We start from the raw sequence: 18,980 nt of genomic DNA on the forward strand, positions 1-18,980 counted from the left end.
TGCTGTAGATTCTACATCAGTGCTTACTGCTTCACCTTATATGTTTATGTAATAGAAGTGGCTTCTTTTCTTAAACTTCATAAACCAACTTCTGCTAGCTTCCAACTTTTCTTCTGAAATGTCCCCACCTCTCTCAGCCTCCACGTAATTGAGTAGAGTTAAGGCCTTGCTCTGGTTAAGGCTTTGGCTTAAGAAAATGTTTAGCTGGTTTGATCTTCTATCTAGACCACTAAAACATTCTCTATATCAGCAATAAGGCTGTTTCAATTTCTTATCATTTGTGTGCTCACTTTTAATTCTCTATAAGAACTTTTTTTGCATTCACAACCTGCCTAAGTGTTTCATGCAAGAGGTCTAGGTTTTGGTCCATCATGGATTTCAACATGCCTTCCTCACTAAGCTTAATCATTTCCAGCTTTGGATATAAAGTGAGAGACATGAGAGTTTCTTTTCACTTCAACACTTAGCAGCCATTGTAGGGCTATAAATTGGCCTAATTTCCATATTGATATGTCTCATGTAATGGGGATATAGAGTGAGAGACATGAGAGTTTCTTTTCACTTCAACACTTACCAGCCATTGTAGGGCTATAAATTGGCCTAATTTCCAAATTGATATGTCTCATGTAATGGCGATGCTTTAGGAGGACCAGCTGTTGAAGCAGTTTATATTGCAAACATGCAACATAAATCAATGAAGTTTGCCATCTTATATGGACATGGTTTGTGGTATCTTAAAACAATTACAGTGGTAACATCAAAGATCACTGACCTCAGATTGCCAAAATAGATATAATAATAATAATGAAAAAGTGTAAAATATTGCATGAATTATCAAAATGTGTCAGAGACACAAAGTGAGCACATGCTGTTGGAAAAATTGCGCCAATAGACTTGCTCAACAGAGCATTGCCACAAAACTTCAATTTAAAAAAATCATAATATCTGCAAAGTACAGTAAAACAAAGCATAGTAAAATGAGGTATGCCTGTAAATAATCTTAATAGTTTTTGTACTGCATATTACAAATAGTTTAAATGGAAGTAGAATCTTTTGAAACATTTTTATTTCAGCAAATACATCTGGATCAACTAACCCAAAAGATGAGAGAGGAGTATTGGTTTGGAGAGCTCATATACATATAATTGTGACGTGAAAGCTTTGTGGGCCACTGATTAGCATTAGTAATATTTTGAAATATTTTCTTGCACCTAGACAATATGTGGTAGAGCCTTGAAAAACACCTTCTTCAACCCCCACAGCTGAAGAACAAACTTGATTTACTGAAAGTGCATTTAAAAATAAACTTAAATGTAAACTATAGACTGGATTGTGACAGAATATTCTTAGGAAAATGAACAGATTAGTAGGATATTTACTAACATGTAAATAGTACTTATTAACATAACATATTAATAGTACTTATTTCCAAGTAGTAGAATTTGTGGTAATTGTAATTTTTATTCTCTATGCTTTTCAGATTTTTCCTTTTTTTTCTTTGCACAGAGACATTCTATTGCTTTTTCAATGGATATACATACATACATACCCTCCCCACTGCTAGAGTCACAAAAGTAGAGATCCCTGCAACCTAAGCTATCATTGCTGAATTTGAATCCCAAAGGATAACTTATTTCATTCAATAAATATTTAGAGGGCATTTATCATGTGCTAGGCACTGTTCTAAGTTCTTGCTATACAGCAATGAACAAAAAATACAAAAATTCCCAATTTCTCTTATTCAAGTATTGACAGGCAAAAAGTCAATAGTATCTTAGGTTATAGTATATGACAAAATATAGCCAGATGGGAGAAGATAAGCCAGAGAAGCGGCAGAGTGGAGAGTGGGTAGAACAGGATGTTTTCTAGCTGCAGTTGTCAAGAAGGGCTCTGGGCTGAAACTTGAATGAATTGAGGGAGAGAACCATGTAATCCCTTATGCGTGAGTGTGTGTGTGTGTGTGTGTGTGTGTCTGTGTGTGCATGCATGTATTCGTAGGGGGATAATGTGGCTAAATTAGAGCAAGAGGAGTGTGGATAAAGAGAATTAGACAAGGTCCAGGTTCTGCAGTGATAAGAGCAGACATTTTTAGGTTTGGAGAGGTAAGTGAAAAGAATGCTTAATGGAAAATAGCCTGTCTTTTGTGCAAAAGTAGATTCAGATAACAATGTTAGGAGCCTATGGCAATAGCGAGAGATGGTTGTAGCTTATACAGGCGGCAGCAGTGGTGGAAATGGTCAGAAGTGGTGAGATTTTGGGTGTATGATTTTATGAGAGAATATTCCTGATTTGAGGATTCATGAGTATCTCCTAAGTTTAAAACAATTAAAGTTTTAGATTGCTATTCTGATTTTCCACAGCATATTAGTCTCTCTTGGATGTCTTTTAAAAGCACAAAGTGTCTGACGAGTCAAATGGAAGAATTTAATCTAGTTGACGTCATATGTAAATACGATTGGAACCACTGTTATTTGGAGGTATGTCTTGAAGATATATGTACACATTATTCTTTTTGAAAATGCTTTTTTTCCATTTGATGACACATGACAGAGGTTAGCCTGAGATGAATGCCAAGGTAAAGCTGAATCACTTATTTCTTATTCTGGAACTTAGCTTTAAAGGCATGATGCTATTATAAATATTTGTATTTATTGAAAACAAATGGTTGATAAAAAATGGATAGATGTTCACTTATATTGTTTTAATAAAATGGGTTCTTAAAATAGTGTTAAAAATTTTAAAGAATATGTTTTATTTAGAATTGTATAGGATGGCAGTTAAGTCTTCCCTGACCTTAGATGAATGATACTTTTGGCAAATACAGATTAATCACAAAGTAGACTACTAAATTAATTCTGAAGGTCAATTACAATAGCATCTCTCCCATGTAATATATAAAACATTTGTCATATTCCTCCTCATCAATATTTTTAAGCTTTTTGCTATTTTGGGTGTACATTATTATAATAAATGACATCACTCTTTTTTACTTTCATTTTAGAAGAAAGTGCTTGAGTGACTATTTACAAAGCAGAAATTAAAGTGACTCACATGCTTGTTTGCATTTTCTTCAGAAAAATTATCAGGAGTTTAGCTGGCTTTTTTTAGTGTCTACTTTTTGCTCCCATGATGATTATCATAGGAGATGATGTATGTAATCTACATTCAAATTGTTTATACGTATGGTTCAGAATTTGAGACTGATAATCTGGAATGCAAATCAAAATGAATGGTTTGGCATCTGAAAAGTTCTTTGCATAAAAGTGAAATGAATATCAATTCCGTAAAGTAGTTCCATTTTTATCATAAAAATGGCATGGTTACACTTTGTAGAGTTTATTATATTTATCTTTTATTTATACTCATTAATTTGTGCAAATTAAATCAAGTTCTTTTCCTTTTTTATTAAATGACACCCACGATTAGAAGATTTTAATGGAATAGAATTTTTCACAATGTAATAGACCTTCAGCTAGAAAGAACAGAGAAGGGCAAGATATTTATCAGAAAATAATCATCAAGGTGAATAAAAAGACATTCTTTCTCGAACAGCGTGTTTTCTCTCTGTCACCACCTTCTGTTCCCTTTTCCTTTGGCTTTTTCTCTATAGTGGTTCATGATTAATGACTGTAGTACTGCTTTATTGTCTCAGTACTATTCACTTCAAGTGGCACAAAAACTCCTTATGATTCAATCTGATTGGCTCATTTGATCTTTTTTCCAACCAGACTGCATTAAATATACATTCAGTCAGATATAAATTAGCAAAAAAAAATCTGTATAAAGCTGTGCTTAGCGGTTTATTGAGAGGTGGCACTAATAGCTTTCTGCTTGGTTCCTTGATTTGCATATTTTTCTCCTTGATTTTCAGTATTTGAGGGTTTTAACATTAAATATTATTTGATATGAGAGGGAAAATAACTTCACTTTGCCATCATAATCATTGGGATTTTTCTGGATTATCTAAACTTGGATGTGAGAATTGCTGTTGTAATGGTGGCATCAAAATATTTATTTTTTATTTTTTTCATATTTATCCAGTGCTTACCATGTGCTAGGTGCTGGCTTGGTGAAACCATGAGGTAAAGCTCGTTCTTTCTATGTGCATTCTATTTACTGACTCTCACACTCCCTGTTAGCTGTGACAAATGGTGAATAGTTTTTAAACCTAAACTTTTATAAATGTGTTTTTCTATTCTTCATATGGAGTTATTTTCCCTTAGTTCTCTAGAGTAACCCAGAAATTACTGATCATGATTAACTTCCGCTCAATATTACTCACTTAGCTTAACTACAGAGAAAACACAGAGCACGTAATGTGGATTTTCAGGTGCAAGAGAATAAGCTTCACAGTGGAGCATTTTAGTAGCCTAATGGCAACAAAAGACCACAATGCAACCATTGCTTCTGCAGATAGACAAACTTTTTTTTTATCACTAACAAAAGGATTTATCTGGTGTTTTAAATATCCTTGCATCATCCTTCTTGCATAGATACCCAGATGTATTTCTATTTCAGCATTCTTCAGACAGCAATAACAGATAAAATAGTCATTCAAGAATGTCATAAAAGAGGGCATTACTCAAACTATGATATAAAGGCAAATGAAATATCAGCTACCACCAGAGAGAATACAGTACACTTTGTAGCAGTACAAACAGACAGTACATTTTCACAAAATAGAGATTGCCAGTTGAGTTCATTTATTGATTCATTAGTCATTTGCAATATTTCCAGTCACTCCCAATAGTTCTCAGTGCTGTAAATCCATTTCACTGCAATTATAATTAATACCCAGAATCTCAAAATCTGAGACAATTTTTCAGATAATAGAAAATTATAAAACAACAACAGAAACAAAACCAGAAGTTTGTGGAAAAACATTTTTTTCTCATTTCTAAGTAAGATCAATTGAAGTCTCTGTCCAATTTCATCAGATGACTGTGTTCATGGATTAAATGTTCCATAAGAACATTCTCCATTTTACATTCCACAGTGGCAAAAATCCACCAGAAAACATAAGGTAATTCTTGATTTGATACCCAATATCTAGTAGAGTCTGACATAAGCTCTTGATAAATAGTTGTTGGAGTTACGCCTCAGTGAAAAAATGAATACATTAACTCAGAATTCAACTAAAATGAGCCAATTCAAAGATTCTAGCTTGGGTAAATAAATTCACCAGTTATTATGCATTACATGCGAACACTGCTCCTTTTCCAGGGAAGTTTCTTTCAGTCGATTCATTTCTACTTACTACGGTGTTAGCGTCAATTGTCCAAAGATGTATTTCCTATTTCCCTCAAGGCATATGTTATATTGATGAATCAGCAGGAGATCAACATTAGAAAATGTAATGCAGTTTCTCAATAGGCACCATTACTTGAGTCAATTCCAAGAACATTAGCTCTGGCCATATATAAATGTAATTTTAAAAATCCAAACATTGAATTTAAATTACTTTTGAATTATCTACCATTTTGGTTTATCTAATCTCCATTTGTTAGATAATTCAGAGTTGGCATTTTGTATTCATGATTATTGTTTGAGTACATGAGTGAGATTATATTTAAATGCAATCATTTACTGGAAACAAAATTAAGTGCTACACTTTTCTTGTCCACTGTGATGAACAAACTTTAATTCTCAATGATTTGTAAGTTATTACATAACCACAGCATTTATATATTGTCAGAAAGCAATCTCAAAAATAATCTATGAAGAACAATGCACAAAATGAAGAGATTACGAGCTCATGAGATTTTAGTCTAGGCCTTCCTTATTAAACAATTTAAAGTCCTTCTACTAGGGTTGTATAATAAGCCCTCAATGTTGTCAATAGATTCTTGGAAATTTCAACTAAGTGAAATGATGTACAGCAGGTCATCAAATAACATTTTTCCCTTCAATTTTGTTTTGTTTTAAAGTTGATGAGAAAAAATGGCTTTTGCATACACCATTTCACTTAAAATTATAGTTTCCAAGAATCTACTGACAATGTCAAGTGAGGACTTAATGCATATATTTTAAACAACTTTTCACTATCTTATTTTTGGAAAGGAATATTGCTGATCAGTCTACAAGGTTATGAATTTACTCTGTAGACATATCAGCTTATTAATCAAGTAAAGTTTTGGTTGGATTTAGCATGTAATCAATGGCTCGTACATAATGGTAAGTCACTGTTTCCCAAAACAAAGTTTCAATGCTACAGTTTGTTACACCTCAAAATTCTTCTCATAACTTTTTAGGCTTTTTCTATTCATTATATAGTATGAGATAATAAAAGAATGAGTTGTTTATACATTGATACTGATGAAAAGAAATAGATTGTGCTTTTGTGTTTCAGGTGCTCTGTCTTGTCTTACTCCCAAATGAAAAAGAGAAAGGAGGACTGGGAGATGGGAGCTCTAACTTCTTTCAGCCACTCTCTGTGTAGCATGAGGAAGTCATAGACATTCCTGGGGTTCATTTGTAAAACAAGAGTATTCAACTAGATTTTTAAAATGAGTTTCTGTTCAATAATAAGATATGGGTTTTCTTTAATGAAGGGCTAAAACTCTCCAGTCTTTTGCAATGTTTGGACCTCATATTATTTTCTTCTTCCTCCTTGTCTCACTTCCTTGGCCTCATACTGTGTGATACCCTTTACACAGAAAGAGTCAGGAGCTCAGGCACTTAACTGTCTTTAGTGTCTATCCTGGTCCTCCCAAAGAAGCTACATACTGCCAGTCTTCCTAAGTATACTTACTTGTCTGTTTAACCAAAGGATTAAAAGCTTACTGAGGAAAAGAATCATCTTGTACTTTAATACATCCAAAGAACCCAGCATTTTTTCCTGGCAAATAGGTGCTCTAAAACATTTGTTGAATAATGAAAATGTGTCCAAGTTTCCTGTGTCTTTAATCTTCTTTGTGTGACACTTTGCTTTGCCAAGAGTGTAAATCTTTGCTCAACTGTAACATTATTCTAGCTTATTAAAGGGGAAGAACTTCCTTATTGTAAATGCATTGCTAGGAGCTATGTAAATGCATGGCTTGGGACTAAAAGCCACAGTGGTATCAATAACCAGGATATTCGCGTGATGCCAGTAAACAAAGGGAAAACTCTACGGAGAAAAACGAATCCAAGTCAGCTCTCTTTAGAGACTTTTTCTGTCTTGATATATACAATGTAAAAACACTGAATGTTACCTGTAGGGACAGAGACGTTTTTCTCCAATATATCTAACAGCTACAAAACTGTCTACAACTATAGGATAGAATATTACATATTCTTCAGTCTAGTTGACTTACTATTATTATTGATATGTGATTATTAATTTATTTAAAACAAGTTACTGAGAAAAGATTTTTAAAACATAAATAGTAAACACTGGGAAACAGCAACAACACAATCTCAGGAATCACTGACCTTTCACTTTACATATTGAAAATAGAAGCTAGGGTGATTTGAGACTTACCCAGTCTCATAATTTATCACATAACTGGGCCTCTTGACTCTATTTTCATCTTGTTAATTTCACATTATGGAACCTAACATACTTTTGTGTGCTTCCGTGATATTACAAAGATTTTTTCCTGTGGAATATTATTTCTGTTGTCACAATGAAAGTCATAGGGAATAATTTTACTTATAAAATTAGGTTTATATACTACTTACACAGACTGACTGTGATCCTGTAAAGTAAAATGTATTTACATGTATTTTTCCAACTCTTAATGGGTCATCCTATTTGGCTGCTCTTTTAGGATTTGTCATGTATTTTTGCAAAGAATATTCAGAAAGAGAGTGATCTTCATTTGTTAAGTAGCTGATATGGTTTGGCTCTATGTCCCCACCTGTATCTCACCTTGAATTGTAGTAATCCATACGTGTAAGGGTGAGACCAGGTAGAGGTAACTGAATGATGGGTGCAGTTTCCCCCATGTTGTTTTTGTGATAATGAGTGAGTCACACAATATCTGATGGTTTTATAAGTGTCTAGCATTTCCCCTGCTTGCTCTCATTCTCTCTCCTGCAGCCCTGTGAAGAGGTGCCTTCTGCCATAATTATAAGTTTCCTGAGGCCTCCCCAGCCATGTGGAACTGTGAGTTAATTAAACCTCTTTTCTGTATAAATTACCCAGTATCAAGTATTTCTTCATAGCAGCATGAGAACGGACTAATACAGTGGCTCTTGCAGCCATAGTGATACGTGGTAATCAACCTTTGTCTCCTTAACTAAACATCTGAATTCAAGAAACCAGGTGCAAATCCCTAGTGTGACATTCTGCAATGAACTCTGTGGCTCTGGTGCCAACACAAAAGCCTAGCTGGGCAGCAGTAAGAAGAGAACTGCAAATCAGAGCCACGTCCTTTCTATTTTTTTTTTTAATAACTCACTCCAATGAACCTATTGTCCCCGGGGTATTTCCAATTCCTCAATAGTTCAGCTTGCCACCTTTACCTTCATTTTAGTCTTCTTAGAATTTCATTTGATTAAATAATTGACAATATTTATCAGACAATGGGATGATCATTCTTGTCATAAATGTATCATCTTCATTTTCCAATTAGAGCTATGATTGTGATTTCCAGGCAGAAACATAAATTATGAATGTAATGTTGAAGTAAATAAACATAAAATAATTTATTTGGCACATTTTTATAATAATTATATGGCATATTTCTTTTTAGCTGTGTCCTCATGACTTCCCGAAGGCCCCACCTCCAAATACCATCACATTATTGGGGGACACAAATATTCAGTCCATAGCAATATTAGTTAAAATGCCTTACTGGAATTCGACTTGACTTCTCTGGCTCCTCCTGAGGAGAAAAGACAGGTCTAAGTGTAGATGAAACACCATCCAAGAAAATGTGCTTTGCTTCTTCTCCCTTTATAAGGGCCTCATATTAAGAGATTGTGTGCTAAGTTAGATTAACCACGTGTGAAGCCAAATTGGAATAGGCTGCTTTGAAATCACTGAAGCCAGTCCATTAGCTAGTCTACATTTGTGTTTGCCTTATGTGATGAATTTCACTGATGTGAGTTTATACTAATGGCTAATTGACAGTTCAAATAAGCAGGGTCAGATTAGAATTGAGATGTGAAGTGCAGATTAATGTTTGTCAAATTTGGGGGATCATAGGAGCCCCTGTAAAACTTGCTAACACAAATTACTGGTGATAAGAGTTTTTGATTTAGTCGATCTGGGCTAAGGCCCCAGAATTTGCATTTCTAGTAAGATCTCATATGATGCTGATGTTGTTTTCTATGGACCATAGTATGAGTAGCACTGGCCTAAATAGCTTACAAAGGTTGCTGTCATACTAGCAGTTTTTGTCTAAGGAGATCAGAGAACACACATCCCTCATTATGGTCTACGTGCTATGTCCCAGAGAATCACTTGTCTTCTTTTTCACAGTTATCTGTTCTCTGTACTGTTTAGCATTCCTCTTTAGAAAGGATTTTGTCTGAGATTTTATTATTGCAATCTTTAATTAGCTCTCAGATATGCTCTGGATTACCACATAGAGGATTTGTGTCCTCACAGGTACACAGAGTACTGAAGAATAATTATTAAAGTACAGGCTGCTCGTGTTTACTTACACTTAGAAATTCTAGGATTTTCTGTTAAGGAGGCTTGTATTCCTTGCATGATACTTTAGCATAGCACCTGGCCTCATCCCTGGGACACAGTAGGTCCTTAAAAAACATCACTGTCAAATGAGAGGTGGTATGACTGAACAAACAGTTTTAGCATCATGATTAAACTGCTTTTAGACCTTTTCCACACTGATGGGGCAGAAAGAATGCTTTCTCATCTACTAAGACAAATTTTATGCACTCGCTTGCTAAATGGTACTATACTATTGCTTTAGTAAAGTTGAATATGGCTTAGGGAGCTCTATCTGGGTGGGGAGTATATTTCTGGCATATACTCAGAAGCAAATTATGGTTGGCAAAGTGGTAAAAATGCTTTTTCCTATTAGCCTAGCCCTGTTAAAGAGTTTGAATTAGGCCATTTTTCAAATTTAAGAATGTATTATACTCTCATTCTACATTTCTTTTGAACTTTCTGCAAATGCTTTATAAGCATTATCTTGTTTTTCCTTACAACACCACTCAGAGGTGTGTGACCAAGTAGTGTTATCCTCATTGTACAGGCACGTAGAAGTTAATTGACTTTCTTCGGGTCATAGAGAAGCAGGGAGAGCCAGCAATAAAAGAAACATTAGCCTGCTTCCTTAGAGCGTGAGCACAGTGGCTGCCACAGAACTCCTAAGCCTGCTCTTTCACCACTTAACAAAGAATATCCTTATCCAGGAGATTACCTGTGTGAAATGAGGCTTCTTGAGAAATGTTTGCATGGATTATTGTAGGCCCAACTTGGGCTCAAGTAGAAACATTCTGCTTGTGATTTCATAAAACATTTAAAAGCACATTTTAGAGTTAAAAAGAGATTTAGATAATCCAGATCACCAAGTAGTTACTGAAAACTTTCTATAATTTTGGTATAAAATTTTGTGTGTACCCTCTTAGGCACCTAGGCTAACACACAAAATCTCATTTCTTTTATAGTGTGCCCCAAATATCGTTGGGAGGCAGTCTGCTATGAGCCTCTTGTGCTTCTACGTGTCTTGCTACATATGCCAAAATCCCCAGATCCTGATCATTCTTTCACCCTGGCCACTTATCTAAATTGTTTATGCAGCTGACAGTTCTGCAAAGTGAAATAATGCCTCATAGGATTGAATTGCATTGTCCTGTATTCAGTCTCTCTTTGGACAAAGAACAGGCCTGTTTACTGCTTGCTATAAAAGTGGCAGTTTTCTTAAGCTTGAAGTTTTCAGCTGCAGTTCAACCCTTTGTTTGTGTAGCCATCTGGGCCCATGGTATTGCCTCATGGACTTTGGGGCATGGGGAACCATCAGAGATATGCTGATATGCTTGCTATTGCTTTTGCTGTGCTGAATAACTGATCCAGAAGTCTCATGTCTTCTGTCAAACAGTCATGGATCTGTGACAAACTAGTTTGTGTGTTCATTCCAGTGGAAATTCTACTGCTTCTAGCTCTCTTCCCCACTGTGAAACATATTTAAGTAAGGCAAAATCCCCATAGCTATACTTAGTTTCTTTCCAATAGACCCTTCCAAAACTTTAGGTTGTTTTATGGAATAAAATGTGGATGATGTGGATTTCAGCCACATCATGATGTTCAATGAATTAAATAATTCTTTAGAAGGATAAAATCGACATAAAATGAAATTATCAGAAGTGCAAGAGATTTGGCCCAGGAACTATGAAGACATATTTTCTGCCTCTCATGTCATTATTATTTTGTGTCTTGTAGAAGCAGTATTAGGGCTTCTGTGTCTCAGGCAGTATCACAAATGCAAATTTCCATGGTTGATAGCAGCTGAAGATGAACTCAGGACTGGGCTAAGGTAATATGGGCCAGACCAACAACAGCATTTGCTACAGTAAGACACAGTTGTAAGGTATCACTCTTTAGCTGTTGTCAGTGTTGTTGTGAGTTGCCTGAAAACAAGAGCTATGTGGTATTTATCTGTTTCTCTGCATCACCAGCCACAACGCCTTCAACTTAGAGGTGTTATTAAGCACCTGTCAAATAAATGAAACCAAATGCCTTATTGGTGGAGGATATATGTTATAGTCTGGAATAAATCTGCTTGGGTTCAAATCTTAACTCTGCCACTTAAAACTGCATACTTGGTCAATTTCTTTAATCTCTTGGTGTCCTTATCTATAAAGATGGCATAATAATATTACCTATCTCACGGAGTTGTGAAACTTAGTACTCAGCAAATACTTAATAGTTGTCAGTTGTTCTTGGCACAAAAACATTAGAGCTGCATAGAACTCCAGTTCTAAAACATTCAAGAAAGAAAACTGCTCTCGATGATTTGTTCTAAATTGTTTATAGTAATTGTTGGTCCAAATCTGATTTACATTGTAGTAAATTACAGCCATATTTTAAATCTTAAACCTCAATTCGTGGTAGACTGTAAAACTCACTTTGTGCTTAGTAATTTTAAACGTGGATACATACTCTCTTGAGAGCTGGATGAAATTGTAATATTAAGCTAGATTTTCATCTCATAATTATTACTCATCCTTTGGCAACATAAAAGTCTTCCCACTCTTTCATGTAAACATTTCCCCCACATTCACCACCTTGCACAAAGCATAGCTAATTCTGAGTCAAAATCAACACAGGCTGTCAATTCAGTATGCATAACATCTGGTTGCTTCCACATTTACCATTTGTCGTGGTGAAAGTGGTGTATTTCATGTAGAAAACCTGTCGTTGGGTCCTTTAAATCCTCTACAGTCCTCCTTCTTGAGGAGAAGTTTCCCAGACTCCTCTTATTGTTACTTAAATTTTGAGGTCTTCTAAAGAAAACTTTACTCCTAGATTGAGACTGTCTTCTTACCCATCTTATAGTTGTTTCAATTTACAACACTCTTAAAAAGCATATCTTGCGATGATATCTACAATCAACACAGATAATGTTGTATTACTGAAATTGCTGGAAATCCATTATGCCCTATATATGGAGTAAATGAGCAGCAAATCTACACAGCTGCTGCTAACTACTCTTTTAGACTTCCCTGTAGTTAAGTAATGAATCTTTTTCGACTTCCTGAATAATTTACTCCTAAATGCATTAAACTGAATGTAAAAGGAAGTTTTACAAAATGAAGACAAACCAGTTCTGGGAGTTGATGATAATCTTAAAACTTCTATAATGTTCTTCTTTAAAAAAAAAAGAAGCATGATTCAGTTTTTCTCCTCTGGTCTGAGCTTTAAGTGATGTAAAAGCATTAGCTTTAAGAGACATTTAAAATAACAACATATCTATAGTTACTAGTAGAGTATAAAATTCAATTGAATATAAATAGGAGAGCAGATGCTTCTATAATTATAATAAAAACAAGTTGGCCATACTAATTTTACTTAAGTCAATATTTATCTTAATCTGGTATTTTAAAAATATCATCTATTTTGAAAAAATACAATAAGGAGGAAAGAATCAATTTTATAGGGTTATTAAAAATAATGAAATAATCACCTTGAACGAGGGGCTGGCCCTAGGCCAAACTTGTTATCAAAGCTTATCTTTGCAGCTATTCTCAATTTCACGTCTCCATTTTCAACAGCTCTTTGTTGTCCTAGTTCTTAATGATAATCTTTATATTATTCAAAACTCAGAGTTGGAAAGAGCCTTGAAAGTTCTTTAAGAATATTCCCTCATTAATTGATTAAGAAAATGAGTCCAAAGCAACCCAATTGACATATATATCTTAGATCAATTGACTAGTTAATGGAAAAGGGCAAGATTGAAATTAAAACAATTCCTTAAGGAAAAAAAAATCACAGCTTCATCTAATACACAGGAGCATCACACAAAATCCTTTCTGGATAATCCTGGCAGAGGTTTTGCCTCAGTGTCCAGATCAAGTGTTCCCTGATAGACCTAACACACCTGAGCCCTGTTTTCCCCAACATGTCCTCATAAGTTTCCCGTCCTTTCATTCTCAAGTTGATGAATAAGTAATAACATATACCATAAAATGAGCAATAAGTAAACATGTCATCCCTCACACAGTCAATATTTATATTTTAATTAGGCTTTCTGTGTACACAGATATTTAATAAAAAAGGAAAACATCTCCACTGCCATTTCAGGTAATTTGATAAACATACAAAGAGCATTTTGAGAAGGATAGCTACTCAGTAGCTCTCAATTCATGACTATCAGGAAGATAACAACTGAGGCTACTGCAATAACTAATGAGGCGATGCATTCAGCCTGCTTACAAGAAAAGGTTACAGCTGTGTTCCAGTGAACAAGTAACAATTATTCACACAGCACAACTAAAACTGTACAGTTTACCATCCTTAATCACTGGTGCCTATGTTGCTTTGTGAAGACTGGTTTGTTCTCTTTACATAAGATGCGGATTTCTGAGAGTCAAATACTGAATTTTAAAAGACCTGAGTCAAAAAAACAACATGTCAGTACAATTAAATCCTACTCATGACTCTAACAGAGAATAGAAATCATCATCCATTGTTGTCTAGTCTCTTGGCTATTTCAATTTTATTTCCATTCCATCATTTGAACCATCAAAAAGTGATACTGCACAATACCCTTATTTTGTCGCTTATCAAATTGTCACGATTGCAATTGTCTGTTTCTTTGATTATACTTTCCCAACAACTGTGAGCTGTTTGAGGACTGGCACAAGGTTGATTAACTATTTATCTCCAGTTTCTAGCACAGCACCCAGAACAGAGTAGGAGCTCTTCAAAACTTTTCTGTTTAATAATCTACAATAATTATTTCGGTAAATAAGAAAAAATTATATATTCACACAGTGAAACTTGCAATAATGCTCAAAGAAGCCAGCTTTCCTTATTTATTAATGTTGTTCTGATTTTATGTTGGCTTCTAATTCCTTTATAACATAAATTTTTTAAATACCAAGTTTCTACTTAAGTTGGAAATATTCCCATCCCCATTCGACAGAATAATTTAAGTTTAGTGATTCACTTGTTTACACTTACCAAAAATAGACATGCCAATTTATCATATGAAGTGAAAACAATTATTCTGACTTAATAAACAGAATGAAATCTAATTGTGTTTTCTTAAGAAAAAGACAGAAGAAAGTAATAACACCAGGCATTATAGTCTTCTATTCCTTTGATCTTTCAAATGAAAGCAATAAAATTCCCTTTCCCCAACCAAAGTCCTTCTGATAACAGAGCAAAAAGGACAGGTCACATATAAACAACATTCAGTGATGTCTATAGGCAAAATAATTCACCATACAAGTTCTGTCTATGATGAAATATGGGAACAATAGCCTGTTTTTTACATACAAGGCATAAACTGAGGACATTATATTCACAGATAAATTTATTTTCTTACAAAATTAATTGACAAAATTCTAATACACATACACACACACATACACTTGTCAACAAATCAACCCCTTTACCTTTGTTTAGGCGCATCTTAGCTGGTAATCAAAGGCAAAGTTTAACCTTGACATTAGTGAACTGTATTTATTTGTAAGGGGAAAAATAGTGATTTATTTGAAACTTTTGTTAAAAGGAAACCAATAGCAATGTGCTTAGCCCAAATTTGCTTGTTTAAAAGAAAAATAGAAGGTTTTGAGGGAAGGTCATCAACATTAATAGGCCATTTAAAATCCCTAATTTGAAGTGTTTATTTGAATTAATCAAACAATAAAAATTGATATAGAGTACTAGAGAGAGAAATAGGCAGAGAGTCAAGAAATTTAATTCTAGATACGTCTTGGTTACTAATTAAGTATATGGCCTTGAGCAAGTTACTTAATTTAGTTGGTCCCCACCAAGTACTACTAATTCTTTTCAGCAAATATTTCTCAGTCCTGTAAGGATCTTTAATATCTACATGATTACAGGTTGACAGCTGCTTTCACTGGCTTTAATCTGCTGTCTCTCTACCTTCTTTTGGACCACAAACTGTGCTTCCTCCAAGTCCTATTGCTGTTTTTCACACCTCTGCCAGGACAATTTTTTCCATAGAGCAAATCTCACTCAGCAATTCAAATGCTTCAAGGACATGCCATTAGCTATGAGATACATGTAGACCTCTCACCTAAGCCAGCAAGCCGCTCCATGACCTGGTCTCTGCCAGCCCATTTATACTCCAGTCTATCAGTCCCCATATGCAGTAAGCTATCAGCTCACATGGAATCACTAGAATAATCTGCCACTCCTTTTACACCTCGCCACTTGCTGTTCCTTCTCAGTATAATGCCCCTCTGTCATTTATCTTGCTAAATTGTTTTTCATCCTTCAAGACTCAATTTAAAAGCCACTTTGTCTGTGGAGTCTCCCCTGACCCATTCAGAAAAATCTTATTATAGGTAGATTGAACTGATCTTACATCTCTGTTCTCATAGTTTGTTTTTGTGTGTGTGTGTGTGTGTGTAAACTATTCCTTTAGATGGTCATTTTATTTTTATTCTCCATCATTACACCATTAATAATGTTTAATTGTATATCTCCCTTTAAAGACTGAGATTTTTGAATGTGAGGTTTTTGTCACTTTTGTTTTTGTCTCTGTCTTCATCTTCTTGAATAATACAGTATCTTACTCAATGTAGGCATAAAATATGTGTTACTACAATCAATAAATGGAACCTGTTGTCCTATTTGATAACATGAGGTGTCAATGAGCGCATGCTATGGTCTGTGATTGTGTTTCTTGGAGTCTCTGAATAACCTAAAATTTTGTACATGGATGCACTTATCTATATGACCATGAAAATGTCAGTAGTTTCATCAGGTTTCCAAACAGATCTATTACCCAAAGATTACATCTAGTTCTAATATTATATGAGTCTAAATTTAAATTTATAAACCAACCTCAAAGTACAATAATACAATTACCTCTAACCAGACTCTTTCTACCCAATAATTCAAAAGGCCATTAAAACAATCCCTGATTCTGCCTTCTTCCATCGAATCTTTACCTTGCCATTTTGTTAGCCCAAAGAGGCAAAAGCAGAAGTAATGCTACACTTTGCACTGTTGTTTTAGCCTTTGAAGAATATTGTAGTCAGATTGGTGCTGCAGAGAGATTTAAGGAGAGAAATAGACCAAGAAATTTCAACATGAGAATCTGAGTAACAATTTATCTTATGTTGGTCAGTTTGATTAAAAGTGTCTAACTTTGTATCCATAATTTCCTACTTGTCCTCAGACAATTCATAGAATTCAACAGAATATTCTTATTGACTTTCAGCATTTAAGAAACAAATTTTCAGTTTATGACTATATTAAGACTCAAACTAGTATTCTACTTGGAAAATTGCTAGTTTCTGTTTGCTAAAAGAAAAATTTCGTTCTCTAATTCTGAATTGAATATTTTTCATCATTGTCTTGTCTTAAACTGGAAGTTTTATTAACAAATGCATAAATATATGCTTTACAAAATGCATGCTTTTATAAAGTACTTTCTAGATGCAATTAAAAGCTTTATTTTATAGCTCATTTTCTTCTAATAAGATCAAATAAATTATAATTTATTACATGTTCTTGTCATGATCCTGTTTACTTGAATTTCTTTAGTCTTGTGGCAGTATTATCATATACATTGACTTAATTATAGAATGTGAACCAAAATATACTTATAATTTTTGCGTGGAAACAACATTTATCATATAATAGTAGCCAGATATTTATTTTGTAAAAGTGGCTTGAAATACAATTTGTTGGAAACATAAACATGAACTGTGTTATATTGGAAATTATAATATTTTCATTAATTAATGTCCTTATATTAACTATCAATCACCAATGCAGCCTAAAAAACGGCTCTAGGACATGGTAAAGAAAAATATCAAATTTACTGTTACTTAATGTTCTGAAAATGCAGATCAAGTTCATTTATTGAAATATTACCCCCATACTAAATATTAAGCCTCCTATTTTGTGAACTGCTCCCAGAGACACGGCTATGCCCTTAATTAGTATAAAGGCTCAGTATATTTACTATTCTTGGCTTAGAGTAAGAGATAAAATAGAAAACAACTTTGGAATATTATACTTTTCTACTCCATTCATAATTATTTCTTAAACTAAAAATAGTAATCAATATTGTTTACACATTTTGTGTGTAAGTTTTTTTTTATTTTGAAGTCATCTCTTAACCTTGTTCAACAGATAACAGTGGCCGCTGTGGTTGAAGAACCTAATTCAAGCATTTGGATTGAGGCTCAGGGCCATTTCTCCCTCACTGATACTCCTTTGAAAAACACTGGTATGGATCATTGATAACTTCTAGCTGGTACCAAGTTGTTCAAGTAGAAACATAAATAACAGTCTTTAAGTGAATTCAAACTTTCAGGTACAGCTAAAAATATACCTTCAAAAATTGAACTCTATTAAGTTAACTTAATTCTGATTTTTCTATTTACTGTAAGAATAATCTTTATTCTCTTCTACAATGACTTCAGATGTTGAGAAATAAAAGGAACTAGTGATCTCTCAATGACATCCCAAAAATTGATTGCAGAATTTATGCTAAAAGATGTTAGAGATTATTCTATATTACATGAAGGCATTGCTATCTTTCTATATTATCTACTCCAGAGTCTTTCCTGATGAATGAGAGAAAAGAGAATACATGAAAGCAAAATTACATCTAATTTCTCAAAGTCTCTATAGGATCTCTGATAACTCTATGATGTACTTTCTGATTGTTTTAATTACTCAACTCTTCTACAAATATTTAGTCAGGCTCAGCTCAGCCCTTGACAGCCAGCTTACTGGTCTCCCCCTGCCAACATATAATGCACATTGAGCATTTACTATATGCCAGATTCTATTCTAGGCACTAGGATATGAAAATGAATAAAACATTAAAAACCTCTTGCCTTCATAGAACTTACATTTTAGTAGAAAAAAACTGTCAACAATCATAAACTTAAAAATACCATACACAACTATATGTACATACTATCACTGTATATGGTGTATATATTTTTATGTGTATATGTTTAATAAATGCTATGGGGAAAATAGATATAAAGCAGGGAAAGGTGAAGGTTTCAGGAAAAAGGATTGTAATATTTTACATAAAGTGGTCTAGTAATGCCTCTTTTGGGTGAAATTTAAGGAAAGATCCTAAGGGAATGAGGATAAGCTACACAGATAGTTGTGGGAAGAGAATTCTAGAGAGAGAAAACAGTGAGTGTAAAGACCCTGATAAAAGAGGTATGTGGAGTGTTCATGTTCCAAAGAACATCCGAGAGGCAGTGGTGCTTGAGCAGAGTGAGCCAGGGTCAGAGTCTTAGGAGCAGAGATTGATGAAGTATTGGTCCAGGGCATGCTCTGCTAGGCCTTCTAGGCCACTCTAAGAACTACTGCTTTTTTTACTTTTATTTTTTCAGTAATATGAGAAGCT

Source organism: Pan troglodytes, chromosome 2 (genome assembly GCF_028858775.2).
Source record: "Pan troglodytes isolate AG18354 chromosome 2, NHGRI_mPanTro3-v2.0_pri, whole genome shotgun sequence".
NCBI lineage: Eukaryota > Metazoa > Chordata > Mammalia > Primates > Hominidae > Pan > Pan troglodytes.